Raw genomic sequence first — 14,177 nt, forward strand, 5'->3', positions numbered from 1 at the left:
TTGTGTGACAAAAGGCAGTGCACATCATGGGGTTGACTGCCTCCTGGGGGCCTGGCTGCGGCCTGCTAACAGCCCCCCAACACGCATTGCCAAAGGCAATGCACAGCTGGGAATTGGCTTTACGTGTGTTAGTTAAATATAACTTTACGATTAAAAAAAACTTCAAAATTCACTGAAAAAAAAACCATTAAAGTAACATTATAGTTAGGTGAAAATGTCAGTGACAACATTAATGTTTTGAACTAAAAAAAAACAGAAATTCAGGGCTAACTATAACTTGTGCCTACTATACATTGCTTGGGATCTTACATATTACATCACTCATGGCATGTTCTAAGACATCACTTATGACATCTCAAATGACATCAGTCATGACATCACTCATGACATCACTGACAACGTCATCCAATGAGTGTGCAAGGATAATGCAAAGCCTTGAAAGATCTATGCCTGGGTCTCGATGTGCAAAGTAATACCTATAAAAGCTGTTGTCATGGATGGGTATTTAACAATTAGAGAGAGCATATCCTCTATTCCTTGATTGAGCAGCATTGGTAAAAAGCTGCAGTTGCTGCCTCTTCGGTCAATTCCTCTTTCACATAGAGGGGTTTGAATATAATAATACAGGAACATTTTTGGTTTCTTTGCTTGGTGGTAAGAATCCTTTGTGGGCAGTCTGCATAATTTGATGCTATTCAAAATGGCCTTAAACTAAGAAGTGAAAACTTCAAACTTGGAAAGTCCATGGACATCAATTCACCAAAATGCCTGGTGTAGCGGAAGTGCCATTGCTGCTGTTATGTGGAATTCCCCAAATTACTCCATTACGACACTATACACAATTACTAGCAATTCAATGTAAAAATGTACCACAAATGTACCATTCACTGTAGAAATGTACTACAAATGAACCGGAAGAGAGAGAGAGCATTATTTTTTAGTGTGAAATGCACCCCGAATCAAACATTAATGCGAGGGTGCATGTCTTGCTAAAATATAGTGCAAAATTTTCGATGTTTATGTATTATAAGTACATGTATTTCATAATATTTTACCAAACATTCACACAGTTGCACGAAAGCAAATCATGTGAATCTCGCACAACCTTAATAATAACTGCATGATTACTGTAAAAACACATAACCCAGATAATTTTCTATTTTAGATGCCACAATTTAATAGGCGAAATTTACTCATTTCTCTTTGCATCATATGAAAAAATATATGCTGGACTGTGTACACTTCAAAATAACACATCAGAGCACTGGAAACCTAAATTATTTATACAACAAATACAATTTAATTGTTCCGCCAGTGTATGATGCAACAAGAAATGTACAGATAATTAATAGGAAGTTGAAAAAAACTGATGGAATAAAATAGCTAGTTATGTTCTCATATATTCTATGATATAGACCATTTATAGAATTTAAATTAGTTTATTGCCTTAAATTATTCCTTTTCATTAATACATTTTGCTTAAAGATCATTTGCAAGCTACTGTCACTTGTAGGAAGCACTAAGGTGAAGGTTTTATTCAAACACATAATTTTTCATGTATTTACTATAATGAAACATGGCAACAACTTGTTTAAAATGTGTTTGTTTTTTAGTTCATTGTTTTTTAATCAGAAGAGTGCACGTTGAACTGCAGAATGTATTAATTTTGCAAACCCTGAAGCATAATGTTCCAGTCTCAGTGGAAGCAGCAGAAAGGAAACAGCGCTCATGAACACAGCGTTTACCTTCAGCTTTAGCAGTGGTGGCTTGTACCCTTTGCCAGTGGTGCTGTAAAATACTTGCTCTGAATTTAAGTGAGCCAGAGAAACAAGTGACCTCCATCTCTTCCAAGGGAGGGTTCAGGTTGGTGGGGGTTCTCCCCTCAAGAAAATAAAAAAATACAGTCATAAAGAGAATTTTAATGTACAACTGTCATAAGAAGTTGCTAAAAAGCCATAGGCTCTGTATGGTCACGCATTAAATGTTGAAGTCTTTTAATGGTGTGCCACGTCAATGAAATCTGACGCTCCATAGGAGTTGACCAGATCTTATTTTATAATCTGATATGGGTGCGATCAGATGACAGAATTGACTCTCATTTTCCTAGGAACATCATTTTTCATGGGTTTCATCAGTGGCCAAAAATGACATGCAATATGCTAGTGATTGTTAATGTCCATATACTGTGGGTGACCCATAAAACAAGAATGACCTCTGATGAATGTATTCTTGATTTTGCTTCACGCACGCTCAGGCCACAAGAGCGCCTAGGCTCAGTAATTGAGCGGGTGATGCTGGCCGGCTGGCTTGTGGGCAGTGGAAAAATTCAAAGCTTGTGTGTGGGGAACACAATTTCTATTACAAACTGATCACAAACCTTTAGTCCCAATCATCAGTGGCTCTAATTCCACAAGAGCCACAGCCAGATAAATAAGATTGAATGTGAAGCTTTTAGAATACCTTTTTTGAAGTAAAAATACATTCCTGATGGCAGCAATATAAAAGCTGATTGTCTGTCACGTCTCCCATGTTCTAGTGATGATCTAGAGATACAATCATTTGATATACAGGATGAAGATTGTTTGATAGCAAACATTCTATGGGGTAATATTAAATATACCAGTGAAGAAGTCTGGAGAAAGGAATTGGATCAAGACAGTGTCTTGAAAGAAAGAATTTGTGGGATTAATGATGGAAGGGTGGCCCAAAGAAAGAAATGTAGCCGTTACTTTACAACCTTACAGTAAGTTACAGTTAGAGTTATCATTCGAAAGGGGTCTCTTGTTCAGCGAGGATAAATTGATTCCACCATGCAAAGTTAGAGAAAGATTGATGCAACTTAATCATGAAGCTCATTAAGGAATTACTCTTAATAAGAAAAACTAAATCGAAACCTACTGGTGGCCAAGTATGGACAGGGAAATCAAGAATGTTGTCAAACAATTGTTCGGTAGGTTTACAAAATGACAAAGGAATTAAGAGAATGACACCCCCTGTTGTGGAAGTCGGCAGTCCAGAGAATGTTTGGAGCAGAGTAAGTCTGGATTTTCTAGGTCGGTTTGGGACATTGCCTTGTAGTCAGAATTTTGCTATTGCAATGATTGACAACTTGTTTAAGTGGATTGAGGTCATATTTGTGGGTGATGCTAATCCAAAACTGTAATCAATTTTTAATGGATATATTCTCAATAGAGGGTTTCCCATCAGAAATGATATCAGATAAGGGTTTAATTTAGTGGACATTGTTGATGCTGTGCAAGCCATATTATGGTATTATTACAACACTCCCCATTGCATGACTGGAATCTCACCCTTTCATGCACTATGGGGTCGGTCATGTGATTATTTGAAAACAGCATGTTTGAGTAATTTATCTAAACGTGGATTAGGTGTTATTATCAAGCAGCATGTTGGTAACGTGCGTACAACTTTGAGCAAAGCCAATTCAGAAGTAAAATCAGATATGATGAGCTCAGAAAAAAAATGTATTCATTTCAAGAGAGGAGATTGGGTTTTATCAGGTAATCTAGTGTCAAGATAATGAAAGGTAGCAGGAAGTATGGTGCAACTTGTCAAGTGGATGAACTTAATGTGAGTTGGAGGGCAGTAAGGCCGGAGAATGGACAAATGGTGGAATGTTGCCAGGGTAGTGAAAGTTCTGCATTCGCCTGTTGCCAAGAGAGAAAACAAATACTCTAACACTGTGAGTTGGGAAAGTGTTTGTGTTTGTGAGAAGCTTACGACTAAGGTTCTTGGGATGTTTAAAGATTTTGTTATGATATAATTCATTGATAAGTGCAATTCAACATGCTCATCATATATTTTACAGTTTCATTTATTTGTAGATGAGTATTGTCTTACGGTTTAGGCACAGCAATATGTTTTTATCCTTGCTGGCATTTATATATTCTTTGTGTAACTGTTCATATTTTTACTGTTATTTATTTTTGCATATATTATTGGTTGAGATATTTTACTATGCACTATTGTAAATGGGGTAGATGTGTTATGTTCTTCTATATGTGCACCTAGTGCCCGTCTGTGTGTGCGTCTCAAGCCAGGCTGGAGTGTGGAACCTTGTGCCGCATTCCAGGATGGTTGGAGATTAGGACAGAGGGGAGAGGAGGGCACGTACAAATCTGGTTGTTGCCCATCTGCTATATATCTTCACAAAGTATCTCACAAAGTAGCCTGCAGGGGTCTCACATCATAATACAAGTCATCAATGACGGGATCTCCAATGATGATACGGGACTTCGCATCTCAGCTCTGCAGCTTCGGATGCATCTCATCGGCTGCACCGTGCATCCTCATTGCAACACCTCGCAACGCTCTGCAACCAGGATCTAAGGTACTCTGTCCACCCCTTACTAAGACCCGGTAATTGGCCCATGCTCTAGCCCGGTACAGCGTGTCAAGGTATCCATAGTTGGCACTTTGTGCTTTTTGGTGCTTGTTGGAAAATCGCCCTTTCTGCAAGCTCACCTGCATACTTTTTGCCTTCCTCCTTCACTTTTTCTGACGTCTTTTTTGTTGGCTTTAGGTCTTTACCACTTTCTCTTCCTAAAACATGGTAGACTGGCCTCATATCCAGTTGGCATATTTAATTTACTTGTAAGTCCTTAGTGAAGTGCACTACATGTGCCCTGTAAATCAAATGCTACTAGTGGGCTTGCAGCAATAATTGTGCCACCCACTCAAGTAGCCCCTCTAACCCTGTCTCAGTGCTGCCATTGCAGAGCCTGTGTGTTCAGTTTTCACTGCCATTCCCTAATGACAAAATACATCTTCTTTCCAGGCCCAAACCTTCCTTTTTAATGCATATAAGTCACCCCATGGGTAGGCCATGGACAGGACAATGGGCAGGGTGCAATGTATTTAAAAAACAGGACTTGAACTTTTAAGATTTACATGTCCTGGCAGTGAAAAACTCTTACATTTGTTTTTCACTATATGAAGGCCCATATCTCCCATTGGATAATATTCCGATTAACTTATTGCATTTTATAAGAGTAATTTTCAAATGGGAATATATAACTGATTAAAGTTTGAAATGTTTATTTGAACTATCGTGCTCTGAAATGCAGTATACGTGCCACAATAGGCAAGTAATTGCCTAGCAGATATACCATCAGCATTGTCACTAAACTGTATATTATGAAAAGCCCTGTCACATTATAAGACAGAATAGCCTAACCCCCGTCCTCTTCTACAGAAGCAAACTGGTTATACTGTAAAGATTTCTGGGTTTAGCAGCAGACCCCGTACATTAGCATACACAGATGAATGTATTACATCTTAGATTCAGCCGTGAACTTCACTCAAGAAATATCAGTCTCTCTCTCTGTGTTACATTACTGTTCTTACCTATAGGACAAGGTTCACATGTTCATAAACAACAGCTGCATTACTGTGTTGTGTCTAGTTGCGAGTGCCTGACCAGAAAAAAAAAACCAATGGGCATTGTTATTTGACCTTATCGGCTGTTCAGACTAGGAAAGAAAAGAACGAGAAAACAACTGCAGGTTCTGTGTGAAAATATAATATGTTACCAAAGCAAACATGATTATGTAGTAACGTGTGCAAAACTAAGGAGGCCTGTGTCATGCCCAGTTAGGGCTAACTTAGGGAAAACTACAATAGGCCGGATATAGAACACATGACAACACAAAGGGCTGCATTACCCCCTGGAGTAAGTCTGGGACCAGGGCAGAAAGCGAGTGCCTCTGTACACTTCAAAGGCATGTTTTTGAAGTCTCACCCACTTCAAAGGCCTTGCTGGGTTAGACTTCTGACGCCACACCTTCAGTAAACTACTGGACTTGCGGATACTCTGACAGGAATAAATACTGCTGTGCTGCTGCAGGGCTGACACTCTGCTGGACAGCTGCTTTGCTGAATTTCTGCTTTGCTGTGTGGACCTCGAGGCCTGCTGCCCTGCTGACTGGATGAGAAGGATTGGACCTGCATCACTTGTCCCCAGTACCCAAATTGACTCCAAGGGCTGGCTGGCCTTGATGTTTCAGGGACATAAAAAGACTTCCAGCTACCCTGCTTCTGCACCTGGACTCTGCCATGTTTGTGTCCATCCTACCAAGCTGTGCCATCCCAGTCCTGGATCCTTGGAAGTGTGCCTAGAGTGTTTGCTTCAGTGGAACTGATGCTTCCTCGGACAAACCGGCGCATCGCCACTGCTGCAGAAACCGGAACAGGCGCATCACCGCTGCTGCGTGGATAGGCACAGACGCATTGTACATGTATCTGACTCGATTAATCTCTTTAAGAACTGCCACTGTGTGTCGCTCTTGCTGGCACAAATTCCTAGCATTCCTCGTTGACTGCAGCATTGGCGGAGGATCTCCACATCACAGTTTCAGCGCTCATCGAAACCGACGCATGCCTTCGGCTGAGCCTCGCCTCCTCAACAAGTGACTATGCATCACAAGCCCCATCAACAGGATCCTCTATAACGCTGCATCAGGACCTAGCACCAGAGCCTCATCACCTCTCGGAACTGATGCTTCACCACAACTGCACAACTTATCTTTGAGGCGGATCCACATAAGGGCTCCACAAACAGGATTAATGAACTTTGGTTCAGCAGACCTAACTGGGTCCCTGTATATGACCCTCACTACATCGTGGTTGGCCTGAAATTTTGACTTTGTCCCCGTCCGGCATAACGAGATATCCCAAATAGTGCTTCTTGCTTCTAAGCACTATCCTCTTCAACCTTTTCTTGGAACCTCTTGCAAACTCTCTAAATTCCATGAACATTCTCTTCCATATGTATGCGGATGACACACAACTATATCTGAAAATCTCATCCCCGCAAAACATCATCTCACTCAATTCTACCCTAATGTTTACCCAAAACTGGTTAACAGAGAACCATCTCCTGCTTAATACTTCCAAAACGGAATTCCTGCTCATCTCCCCTCAGAGCGACATCCCTAAGCTAGACCTCTGGCTGAATCTCCTCAATGCTTTCAACTGCACTCCTCTCATCGTAGACTCAGCCAAGTCTCTCAGTATCACCATGGACAAGCACCTGAACATGAAAAATCACATCAGCAATGTATGTAAAGGAGCTAACCACTTGATGAGGTCACTCAGTAATATCAAACCTTTCCTTCCTTCAAATAAATTCAAGCAGATGGTCCAAGCGCTTGTCTTGCCGAGGCTAAACTACGGCAGTGCTACCCTCTGTGGCCTTCCCAAATACACCCTGGCTCCACTAAGGGCGTCATTGAACACTGCGGTTAGACTGGTTACAGACACCAAACGAAAAGATCATGTATCCTCAGTTAAAAAATCCCTCAAGTGGCTGCCCTATGAAGCACAAATTCACTTAAAGATTGCTGTTCTTACACACAAAGACCTCCACTTCAACACCCCTACATATCTTGCACAATAAATTAACCTATCCCGTGTTGTAAGAGCCTCAAGAAGCGCCTCTACCTTCCTCCTGACATCACTCATCCTTAACAAAAAAAGAAGTTGTCACCGAGCCTTCTCCAGAGCTGCCCCATAGATATGGAACTCTCTTCCACCGGAAGTTAGCAGAATCTCCTCATCGACAGGGTTCAAAGTGGAAGCCAAAAGATTCCTAATGAACAAATTCTTACCCTAATAGGGATAGACTCATGTGCCTGTTGATCATTGCTCCTACTACCATTGTACTTCCATTGGATATGCCCCCCCCCCCTTACTGCATACTGTGACTCCCCCAAGCTGCTCGTCGACATCTGTCCATTACATTACCCTCCTGGGTACAATTGTACTGTAATATGTGACCTTTCCTGTTTTTTTCTCCCTCCTACTTGATATGAATATTGCATTTTGTTGTTCCTCCCATCTTACTGTAATGCGCTCTGATATCCCTTGGGATTTTGTTTGCGCTATATGAAAATTTACAAATAAAGAAACAAAATAAATAAATACACTTTACCACTTATTCTTTGAAAATTCATAGCTCAAGTTCTGCTTATTGGGTTTTTGTATTTTGGTCTTGTTTTTTTCATCAAATTATGCTCTATTCTTCTAACCTGTTGTAGAATCTTTTTATGTGGTGTTTTCACTTTTTTACTGTTTGAAGTGTTGCACAGATTCTTTACACATTGCCTCTAAAGGTAAGCATGACTGCTCTAGGTCAAGCTACCAGGGGGTTAGCACAGGATAATTTAGGGAATGCTTGCTCCTTACCCCCTGACTAGGATTGTGGTTACTGCTTGCCCTGGGCTCAGACCTCAGTCGATCATGATCCAAATTTTTAACTGAGCTATTTTAACTGAAACTTTTAAACCTGAAAATCTCGGGTTCTACTATTTAGATTTTGTTTTATTAATTTAATCTATTTGTTCTAATCAGGTGTGGGTTAATTTTGTGGTATGTATTCACTGTTTTACTGTTTGAAGTGTTGTGCAAATACTTTACACATTGCCTTTGAGTTAAGCCTGGCTGCTCCGTGCCAATTACCTGTGTTATGAGCACAGGTTAGTTTAGGGTGTACTTGTGACTTCACCCTGACAAGGATTGTGGTTTCTGCTTGTGTAGGGTTCCCCCTCAACCAGTAACCCAATTTCTTACAATATCATGAATAATGTGTAAATATGATTATAGTAGGTCTACTTGTGTGGAGACTCTGCAGCCGGAGCAGAGAACGCTGCACCTAAAAAGAGAGGACAGGCATGTTTTTATGTGTGGAGTTCTATGTCCCGAATGCTGAGTGTCCACACTCATAAACTTACAATTAAATACAGTTTTGTGAATTCCAAAACAAACATAAAATTGCACAAAAGTGTAGGTTTACCTTTCTGAATCAGGCCTTTAATCTGTAAGTGTATTCAATGTTGAAATATTGGGAGGGGAATATAAAAGACGAAAGAAAAAACGTATAATTAAAAAAATGTTATTTACAGCAAAAAAATGTAAAGCTTGAATTTGTATATATTTACCCATGCATGTACATATGCAATTGTATATCTCCTGATTATTTTCGAAATATGTATCATGTTAAAATCTCTATGTATGTATACCTTTTATTCGTGGTTATGTATCTACATATTTATATATTGTTGTCCCTCTTCAGAGAGTAAAAAAAATAAACATTTACAATTCTCCCCAAACCTCCGCAAACCATTACTCTCTGACTCATCCTATTCCTCTTTCATACTATAACCAACCTCCACTCTCTGACTTATGTCAAACCTCTTTTACTACAATGAACTACCAAAGAACCCTTTCTAAACTCTTCCCTCCTATATCCATCCTTTATCCCATTCATCCAACTAAAAGGTTCACCTGTCAACCACTTCCAATAACAATTCGTAATTCCCTGTACTAATCCAACACTAATTCTCCTTGGGATTCGGAGTAGCATGCTACTCGCAGAAAAACACTTCAACGCCTCGTCAGGGGTAGTAAGCGCTATATAAATACAATTGCAAATACTTATCTCAGCTGCCAGTTACAGCCCCAATTCAGCTACTGGTGTTTACTTTTTTTAACTAATAGTGAATAATAGACTATTAGAGTAATACAAATCAATAAAAATAAGGAGGGTGGAGCCCTGATGCCCAAAGAAGCCAGCCATGCATGCGTTCTTGGCATTGCATCCTCTAAAGCCTGGGTTTGTAAGGCAGTGTCAGGGGTTGCAGGGGTAGGTATCTGAGTCCTCTGAATGACGTCCATGCAGAACCTCTGATTTGAGTGGAGTGGGATAGCCCAAGACATGGCATCCTTGCTTAGATATGAATGTATGGGGCCTACTTTACTGATTGTGCTGTACACTATTGTTGTCGACTAGCGATGAAAGGAGATTGGGCTTGGACAAAGAATGCTTAACAGTGATCAGCGATGAAATGAAGTTGGCATTGTACAAGGAATGCTTTAAAGTGATCAGTGTCTAATTAAAACGTAGCAGGGGATGCCATGTTTAGAATGGGGAACAGCGTTTACAACACAACTTTTACAACAAAGTATCTTTACGACGCAACCATTACAACGCAAGTCATTACAACAACTTGCGCTGGGGGGCGCTCTAGGATAGGGAATAGTTTTAATTAACTATCCAACACCTTCCCTACTATCCACGGGGACTGGAGTTGGAATAGTAAATTAAACTATTCACTATCCAGCGCCTCCCAAAGCAGTCGTTGTAACGACTTGCGTTGTAAAAGTTGCATCGTAAAGGCATGCGCTGTAAAAGCATGCGTTGTAACGACGTACACCCGTTTAGAATAGTCACTGTGTATGCCTCTCCTTGTTTCTGCTCCCTTCCATTGCCTCCGGCAGCATTACTAATCTGGCCTTATGAACAGCATGTTGTATACAAAACTGCTAGTTGCAAATACACAGTCCACTCTGGTCTTTCTGCTTGCACACCTGTTGTACAAAAATGTGACTTTGCCAGTGCAAAAGAATGTTTTGTAATGTACACAACAAATTTTATGAGTCTTTGTGACTCCCAAAAGGGGTTTGGCAAACCATTATGAATCATCAATAGGAAGGGACACCTCCCTCTTATTTAGGACTGACAATGAAATGTATAAATGTTTTTGTATTTAGGAACACCCACATACGAGCTTTTTAACGTTTTGAATCAAAAGCCAAGCACCTGTACTCTTGTCAAATAATTATTGTGACCGTGTTAATATCATGTGCATTTTAATCGGGAATGTAATGATATTTCTTCATATGTTTTTTATTCATATTGGGGGGGGGACTTGCAATGATTTCAATTAATTAAACAATAAAAATTGATGATGATGATGACATGTTTTGCCACTGTAAATAAATGTGGTTGCAAACCATCGATCAGATGCTGACACCTGAAAGACGGTAGTACCTGATTTGGAATGGGAAAGTTGTCCCTAAGGACTGCTTCCCCTTTATATTTCATGTCGGACACACTCAGGAAAGCAGGCAGTGGTCCAAGTGATCAATGCATCAGCGGCGGACAGCAGCATTACAATATGGTTGGGTGCGATGACCAAAACACTCACGGCATATGTTGGACTTGCTAGCTTGCTGGCACGCAAGCTGTGGACGCGAACTCCTGCATCCTGCCGCTCTCCTCAGCGCTTGACTCAGGCGGAAAGGGAATCACTTCCTCCCTTGTAGAACGCTAAACCAACCAATCCTGGATTGGTTGGAGCAGGCTCAACCAGCAATCATTTTGAGTCTGAAGGCCTGGGTCTGCAATCCCTCTGCTGTTTTTCAGCTCTGGGATTACTAGCTCTGAAGTGCGCATGTCAGACTGGCCGGCTGCAGACAGCTTACCACTCTGACATGCGCACTGCCAGGGGATGAAGTAATAGTGTAATAGCACTAATCAGTCCCACCCCTTGCCTTTGACCTGTAACAGTGTGAGCCTGGGACACATAACAATAAAATGGCATTTATTACCATTTTATGAATGTGTTAACCTGCTAAACTCTCAGCAGGCGGGGCGACGCTCCTGCGCCATAACGAGGAGCCGACGCTGCAATGTATGCTGCTCCACCTCCCTTCCAATGTGCTTCTGAATGGCAAACATCTCTTAAAGACCAGCATATGTACCCTTAAAGCGTAGTTTGTTTTAGGTTTCATGTTAGTGAAAGCAAGTACAAGAATGGCGGACTGTTGTCCATCCTATGCAGCTATTCACAGACAGGAAGTCTCAAACTCCAGGTCATTTTATAACTCCCTTTCTCCCAAATTGCACAATTTGGGATGCAACCTATTGCTACAAAGTCCAGACTGAAAATTGCCTACCAAGTTGCGAAACAGTAATTGCACATCCTGGTTTGTGAATGGGTCTCTGCACATCAGGCCCCTTTAGCTCTTTTATACCAAACATCAGAAAACATGAAAGAGGTAACAGTGAGGTGTGACAATGAAATTAAAAACAAGCAAGGAAAAGATCGCAGAGGGATTTTGTCTAAATTCATTTAATATTTCATCTGATGTAAGAAAAATATGCATACATTGAAGAATAGACGGTCAGGTGTGCAGGCAGGTGCATGGATGGATGGATGGACATATTAACGGACAGACTGATGGTCAGATACATTTGCGTTGCCTCGTATGGGCTAGAAGGGCTGATGGATAGGTTTGAATGAGTGCACTAAAGAACAGTGACATTTCTTAACTCTATGCATGCTATGCATACACTGCCTTTAAAGACAAGTTATATAGGCCCACATGCATCATTGTTTCATTTTGCACTTCCTAATTTGCGATTTTTAGGGAATTGCAAATTAGGAAATGCAAAATGGGATGCATGTACATTTTCGCAAAATATTTGAGAATCGGTAAAAATCGCAATTTTTACCGATTCTCAAATATTATGCGATTAGCAAAGTGCGAATTCGCAATTCCCATTCATTCCTATGGGCTAAAATGCTCATAGGAATGAATGGGAATTGCGAATTCGCAATATGAAATCGCAATTCAGCAATGCATTTCAAGGGTGGAGAGGGGGTCCAAATGACCCCCCCCTTCACCCATGAAATGTACTTTTGAGTATAAGTTACAGACACACATGTCCTAAGGACATGTGTGGCTGTAACTTTACAGTTTAAAAAATGCATGTTTGTGCTTTTTTAAACAACTTCGCAAATTACCACGAGGTTTAACTTCGTGGTAATTTGCACTTGCAATTTCAAATTTTGCAATTTGAAATCAAATGATGCATAGCATTTTAGAAATCGCAAAATTGCGATTTCTGAAATGCTATCGCAATTTTAGAAATCGCAAAAAAGTTGCGATTTCTAAAAAAGCATGATGCATCTCAAAAATCATTTTTGCAATCGCAAACGGCCGATTTTAAGGAAACGCACCGTTTGCGACTCCAAAAATGCTTGATGCATGTGGGCCATAATGTGCAGCCGCCTCCATTTCATGTGTGATGTTAAGTACCAAACTTTGTTAGGATTCCTGTAAATTCTTTGGTTAGAAGCTTTCCAAGAATTCGCTTGCCCTCTTATTCTGCAAGCTTGCTTTCGTGTTTTGTGATCTGGTCTCCTGCTGGTACTACCTGCAATTGACATTTTACACGTAGATAAGTGGCATCCTCAGCTCCTGCAGGTGCACTCATTAATGGCGTCAAAGGATTGGATTCAATAGCAACACCCGCTGCTGAGGCTAATCACCTCCGCCCCTCGGTGTCTGTCATTGTTCTCATGAAAAGCCTCAGAGATAGATGCAGTGTAGATTCCCTGGCTGCCAACCGGGCAAGATCTTTAATGCTGCATTTTGTTGTTTCAAGCTAAAACCCTAAAGAAAGAAATATTTGTCAGGAACTCTGTCTATTATTAAAAAAAAAAAACAATGGGATGGTAGCCCGGTGACAGAAAACAACCAGCAATGGCAAAGCCAATAGGTCTGGGCTGTCGAAGAAAACGTCTCACATGCCTACACGGAGTCTGAACATGTTTATAAAAAAAAGAAAAAGCAATCTGTGGGGAACAAAACAAGAGTGGTTTAAGCAGGTGCAGAGACAGAACCTGGGATAGTACACACTCAGCCATCGAAAAAATACAAAAATTTGAACTTTTAGAGCTGCTCTAAGAACTTTGCAATATCTCTAATACCAGACATGAGAGAGAAGCTGGGCACGCCAGAAGCAGCGCGGTTTGATGCGGTGGTTAACATTTGCAAGAAAATTGACTACAGTTATGTTAAGGCAAAGCATTAAAATGTCACAATCCTTCAATGGTAGCTGCTCCTCTGAAGGCATGAGATCACTGTGGGGCTGCCAGAGACCTCTAAATACTGTACAGACAGCAGTCTGGCCAGGGTGGTGGAGGAAAGGACCTCCACTCTGATGGACGTCGGGCTCCTCCGCCAACCGCCACATCAGGTTCTTTATTTTAAGTGAGACAATAGAGCACTTACAAACTCGTATCGTATCAATATATATAGAAAGAGTAGAGAAGATGTGATAAAACAAATGACAGTTATAATGCTCTTCATCCCAAGAGCTCCAAATGTACCTTTCAGCGAAGGCAATATTCTACATACACCAAGATTAAGGGGCAGATGTATCAATGTATTTTTTAGTTGCAAAGGCTGCGAAGCAGAGGCTGCGAATCGCAAAAAAACTGCGTTTGCGACTAAAAAATAAGAAAACGGTCGGTATGTGAAAAATCGCATCGCAAATTAAGAAATCGCAATTTTTGCGATTACTTAAT

The sequence above is a fragment of the Lissotriton vulgaris genome, chromosome 9, assembly GCF_964263255.1.
Source record: "Lissotriton vulgaris chromosome 9, aLisVul1.2, whole genome shotgun sequence".
Taxonomy (NCBI): Eukaryota; Metazoa; Chordata; class Amphibia; order Caudata; family Salamandridae; genus Lissotriton; species Lissotriton vulgaris.